The sequence below is a fragment of the Hibiscus syriacus genome, unplaced genomic scaffold (assembly GCF_006381635.1).
Source record: "Hibiscus syriacus cultivar Baekdansim isolate YM2019G1 unplaced genomic scaffold, ASM638163v2 tig00110809_pilon, whole genome shotgun sequence".
Classification (NCBI taxonomy): Eukaryota; Viridiplantae; Streptophyta; class Magnoliopsida; order Malvales; family Malvaceae; genus Hibiscus; species Hibiscus syriacus.
The window spans coordinates 1,570,860-1,577,259 of record NW_024062869.1 but is presented as its reverse complement, the minus strand read 5'-3'; the positions used below and the strand labels follow the sequence as shown (position 1 = coordinate 1,577,259).

The following is a 6,400-nucleotide window of genomic DNA, read 5'->3' as shown; positions in this document are numbered from 1 at the left end:
ATTAGAAACTTAATAGATTAGTAATTTGTCATCTTTTTATTATTAATTAGTAAATTAGTAAACTACTAAAAAGTTATAAAAAAAATTAACGAGTTGCTCGCAAACTTATCGAGTCGAGTTAGACTTTTCTCGACTCAACTTGTTAAGGTTTTGAGTCGAGCTCGAGTTTGACTAAAGTCAACCCGAGTTGAGCTTTTATCGAGTTTTGATCGATTCGAGTTTAAGCTGCTCAACTCATTAAGCACCCCTAATCTCTATTACTCCATTAGGTTAGTTAAACCAGGAAAAATAAATCAACGGCATCATTGGGATTACCTTCTGCAGCATTTATTAGATTCATATAACTCTATTTAATTTGATAAAAGGTTGTCTTTGATGACCAAGAAGACTCGGTGCTCTAATACTTTCACAACATATCACTACTGTTTATTGAAACAGGAAGCGAACAAGATCGTGTTTTACAAAGCATCCTGCATTGCATTCCTCCTAAAGAGTAACACTTATCTAGATAAAAACGTAAAATCCACACTTCATTTTCATCATCGTCTAATTCAGTTGAACTACTCAAACTTCATTTTGATCTCATTGTGTACTCAGCTACGAGTTGTGCAAATGATGAAGACTTGTCTTCCAGTAATCTAGCTGGAGAATCATATTCTTCAACAATTCCTACAATAATAAAAAAAAAGGTTTTAATTGGAATGAACTTCAAAGTTTCTTACAAGCAAATCATATAAATTACTGCAATACTAACCTTGACTTAGGAGTAGAACCATATCGCTATCAATAACAGAAGTTATTCGGTGGGCAATTGTTATAACCGTACAGTCCGAGAAGTGCTCCTTTAAGGTTGTCTGAATCAGATTATCAGTAGCTGTATCAACCGACGCCGTAGCTTCATCAAGTACTAAGATCTTACTTTTCTTGAGTAGCACACGCCCAAGACATACGAGCTGCCTTGACCCATACTCCAATTCTCTCCATTTTCAATCACTGTAGAAGCAGTGCCATAATATCATAAAATTTCTTTCAAAACTTAAATTGACTAAATTTTAAACAATTTCTATGACGTTCAAAAGGGAAGAAAATGTTATATTATAGAATATCAGACCTGAAGACTCCAGCTTGCCTTCCTTCTTTCCAACTTCGTCCCTAAGTTGGCACTTATCCAGCACCTTCACATGCATCGACGGATGTTAGAATTCAAATACTAATCATAAAATATTGCGTTTCATTAGAAAAGATATGATACGGATCAAACTGAAATGAACTCACCTCCCAAATCTGTTCATCTGTGTACTCTTCAAGAGGGTCCAAATTACTTCGTACAGTTCCTTCAAACATGGTAGGATCCTGAGGAATGATGCTTACTCTCAACCGCAAATCATGCAGTCCAATTGATGAGATATTGACACCATCAATTATAATCTGGCCGGCTGCAGGTTCAACAATCCGGAAAAGTGTTTGGATGAGAGTTGTTTTGCCACTGCCTGTTCTCCCTACAATGCCGGTTTTCAACCCTCCAGGCAATGTACATGTCAGGCCTCGTAAGACAAGTGGCATGTGTGGGGCATACCGCACCTACGTCCACCATCATCATCAATTTCAAATAATAATACATTACAATTAGTCATAAACACCATACAACTGCATTACCTGCAGATCATGAATATGAACTTCTCCATGAAACGGCCAAGATTGATCAGGGCGATTAGTTTCTATCACAAGGGCAGGCTCACTGGGGATGCTACAGTACTGAAGAATTCTCTCGACAGATATAATTTTATTCTCCATCATGCAAATAGTCCATACTACCCAAGCTTGCAACATATTTAGATTGAGCCCATACGTCACAGCTAACCCAGCAATGGCTAAAAACGAAAGACAAATATATTCAGTCATTCTCCTTTGCAGTGAACCAAAATTAAGATGTCAACCTGCAGTCACTTACCTGGATCAATAATTCCCTGCGGAATAGATATCAAAAAGAACAAAGAGAAGGCAAAAGTAATAGAAGACAACATGTCAAGGCGGAAGCACAACCATTCCATTGCACCAGAAACATGAAAACTTGGACGAGAATATGCATCCATCAGTATCATGTTCTTCTGCTGAATCTTGATTCTTGATCAAAGCTCCTGATGGTTGATGCTCCTGAAATTGTTCGGAAAAATTCTGTATCACTGGAGCTTTGCATACTCCAATCAACCGTGAAAGCTCTCGTGCAGAAGATATGTAATATTGCTGCAAGATTACAAGTTTATGAGAATTCGTATCTGCAGTATCATGCAAGGTCAAGTATTTTTCTCAAACCAAGCTTTGGGATCTATAATATGTTGGTACATGTTCGCAAGTTTATGAGGTCATGCATTCAATATCCACAATTTGGCATACAAAATAGTGGAACAAGATTACCTGATACCAAATGCAGGTAGAGATCACAGGTATAAAAATGATAAAGATCTGCCAAGCAACCTGAGACATGACAGCAATGATTCCAAGGAGTTGGATAACTGCAAAGACAAAAGCTCCGAACTGAAATTGAATGTTCAAATCTACGTCACTTTGGTCTGTAGAAGCCTGAGTGGGGAAAAGAAAATTTTAGAAACCTTCAGACCTCAAAAAAGGAACATGAATTAAATACTTGAAATCCATAAAAGAAAATACCAAATACTTACTCTGTTTAGGATTCTTCCACTGGGTGTTGAATCAAAGAACGACATAGGGGCACGGAAAATGCATAAATGCATCTTTTTGAATAGGAGAGTGGCTGTTTTATATCCAGCTACTCTAAGAAGGACTGATCTGGCAAAGACACAAAAAGCACTTGCAATGGCCAAAGCCATATAGACAATTATTAGTGTAACGTTACCAACTGGAGGTTTGGCATCTAAAGACACCGGAGATGCCCAAGCCATCCAATAATTGCTACCAATTTGAAAATCTGAAAGAGAATTTGTGACAGCAATAAAAGGTACAAGAGCTCCTCCATAAGCTGTTGTAATATACTTCCAGTAGACTGAAAACCCAACTTTTCCTTTTTCTCGCTCTTCTTCTTCAACAAGTTGTCCTTTCGGCCCAGCATCATCTACTTTGCCACTCTCGTTACCTTCTTTTCCTTCTTCCTGCATTCCCCGATTACTGTTTCCTCCAGCACCATCTGCTTCACTGACACGGTTTTCAGAAGCAGATCCTGCCTCGACGGTATCAATGGTTGACAAAGCTTTATTATGTGCACCCACAAGTTCCATAAAATCATCCCCTGAATCGAGAATGTCATCATACTTTCCAGCTTGTGTAATCCTCCCATTTTTCATCACCTAATAGAAAAGTAGAAGCTGAACATGGTAACTAGACTGTTCCATGAATCTGAGGTATGGGATTAAAACCACTGAAATGATAAATAGCTAACCAGGATTAGATCAGCTGCATGTAGAAACTCAACTTGATGAGTGACATAAATCACCGTTTTTGAATTCAAAATGCCAAGTAAAACTTCCTGCCATTCAAAGATAAATCAAATATAATCAGGCAACTCAGCAACGAAAGAAAAAAGATCAATTTATTTTACCTTAAACAGAACAAAATGAAAATATTACCTCAAATACAGCAAATATAGCTTTATACATGAACTAAGAGTAGAGAACTTTTTAAAAATGATATAGTATTGGACGAAAATAAGAGTTTACCTTAAATAAATGAGATCCCCGTGTGAGCATCCACAGCACTAAAAGGATCATCAAAAAGATATATATCCGCATCTTGGTATAGAGCACGTGCAATCTGTATTCTTTGCTTCTGTCCACCACTCAAATTGATTCCCCTCTCACCTATAACCGTCTGATCACCAAATGAGAGGATTTCAAGATCCTTCTTAAGGGCACAAGCTTCAAGCACTCTTTCATACCTCTCCCTTTCCATATCTTTACCGAACAATATGTTCTCTTCAACCTTGCCACTTTGTATCCAAGGCGACTGAGGAACATAGGCTTTTGTACCACACAACTTAAGAGTTCCGGATATCTTGGGTAATTCCCCCAAAATACAGGAAAGTAGACTTGACTTGCCAGAGCCAACTGTACCACAAACAGCAACCCTCATACCATGGAAAACTTTCAAATTTATGTCTTTAAGTGTTGGAGTGGAAGAAGACAAGTCCCATGAGAAATTCCCATCAACAATCTCAATTGCTGTATCAGAACTGCCTCTCGGAAGCTTCTCCATAACATCAGGCTGCAAGTCATCAAGCTTAAAGAAGGACGCAATTCTATCAAGAGACACCTTTGTCTGGATTATCATTGAAATCGTATCAGGAAGATTGTAAATTGGCTCTTGAAGAATCCTGAACGTCGCAAGTGCCGATAGTATCTTCCCGGACTCGAGTGGGATGCCTAAAAATATACAAGTACCAAAAGTGGCTGCAGAAACAAACGTGGGTGCAACCCAGAAAAGAAAGCTAGTCACAGCATTAGTATAAACAAATCTTTTTAACCATCCTTCCTCATCATTCCTTAGCCCGGTAATCTTTGACAGAAACTTCATTTCCCACCCTTTGAAGCTTGAGAATTCTCATATTCCTCAAAATTTCAGATGTAGCCTTCATCCTTTTATCCTTCGATTTCATCAATTTCTCCTGAAATTTCTCTTGCAACTTCCCCAAAGGAATGTTTGCCAACATAGCAATTATCGTTGCGGCAAAAGCTGCAATGGCTGCTATCCCGAGGTTCTTATACAGGATCAACAAGGCCAGAGTAACTTGCACAGCTACCATCCATGGCTGATGCATGTACCAAATAAAGTCACCCACCCTTTCCGCATCAACAGTCATATAATTGATGATCTCTCCACTGGTCTGGCTCTGTTTTGACTGGCACGAAAGAGTTAAACCCTTGTTATAGATCATTGCAATCAGCGCAGCTTTCAACCTAATTCCAACTTGCTGCAACTTAAAAAACATCCACCTCTGAGATACACACTCTACAAGCTTTGCAACAAAGAAAGCAGTAACCAGAAGATACCCTTCATTTTCAAACTCTCGTTGCCCGTTCAAGTACTGAACGAAAGTGTCTATGAGATACGGGCCAACATATGAAGCCACGGTGTTCGCAAGCACCAACAAACCTGTCAAAAAAATATCTTTCCAAGCTGAGAAGAACAATGCCTTCACCAGCTTAAGTGTGGTAACTCCAGTCCCCTCACTGTCAGCAGCCTCGAGCCTGTTTCTAAATTTCGGAAAAGCCCCCATGACACTGTCACTGTCATCCAGCTGAGGAACATCCTCAAGGTCTAAAGTTTTCTTATTGCCAGCAACAATGAGAGGTCCCATCCAAGAAAATGTAAGAAGGCTGAAAATACCAGCATTTGAATATGGAGTTACAGTATCACCCCCCTTTTTTTCATTCGACTCAACACCATTGCTATCACTAGATTCTCCATTCAAAAGCGGTTCTGCAAGTAGGGCACCTTCATCCTCATTTCTAGGAAAAAAGGCCAGAATACATAGGAACAAACCAGTAACAACAGAAAAAACATCGGACACTAAATACTGGTTTGGGAAAGTAACATGTTTCTTGAAAAGAACAATGTCTATAACAAGACTATAACAAGAAATTGAAAAGTAAAAACCCCACCAAAGTCTCAAGAAAAACATAAACCTTTCACGTCCACCGTAATTGGAGAATTGACAACGCAAATGAACACACGTTCCACCCCAAGCAAGTGCTTTTAGCACATAGTCAGAAAGAGTTACTAACTTATCCACAGACCAACCATTCTCATACCAATAAAAATAACTAAGAAAACACATGACAATATTAAAAGCTGAAACAACCATACAAAAAGCTGAAGTTTTCTTATACCATGAAATCTTCCTTGCCTTAACCTCTCCTTTGAACCTTCGCCACCAGCCTCTTTAAGTCTGTTCACTACCCATAAGACCAACAAGACAAGCAACAAAACCAAGTGTAACAATGCAGAAAAGCCATGAAGAAAAATGGGTTTCATGAGAAAATAAAAACTGGTATCGGCACTCGTGAGTAAAGAAAAATCTGAAACAAAAAGCTTCATTTTTGGTGGGGTTGGGCTCTGAACAAGATATTGTTTGGTTGAACAGTTGAAGGATTCTACTTGTGGGTGTGTATATCTGTTAAGAAAAAATGAGACTTAAAAAGAGTGTTAAAGAAATCAAAGGGGAAGACTCAGAGAAAAGTCAAAGCAAATTTACTTGGAGAAGACAAGAAATATGCGTGGTGAGCAAGCTTGAAGACGGAGAGTGATAAGTGAAGGGGAGGCTTTTGGCCTCAAAAAGAGGACAGAAAAGTGTTAAGCTTTCCAATAAAGGCTTAATATTTGAAAAAGACATAACACTTTGCTGATAAGAAAATTGGACTAAAAATAAAAA

At 38.6% G+C, this 6,400-nt stretch overlaps 1 pseudogene; it reads right to left on the bottom strand.

Annotated features, from left to right (window-relative positions):
• Positions 1-404: 404 nt before the first annotated feature.
• Positions 405-6,127, bottom strand: LOC120141532 (annotated as a pseudogene).
• Between the last annotated feature and the right edge of the window lie 273 nt (positions 6,128-6,400).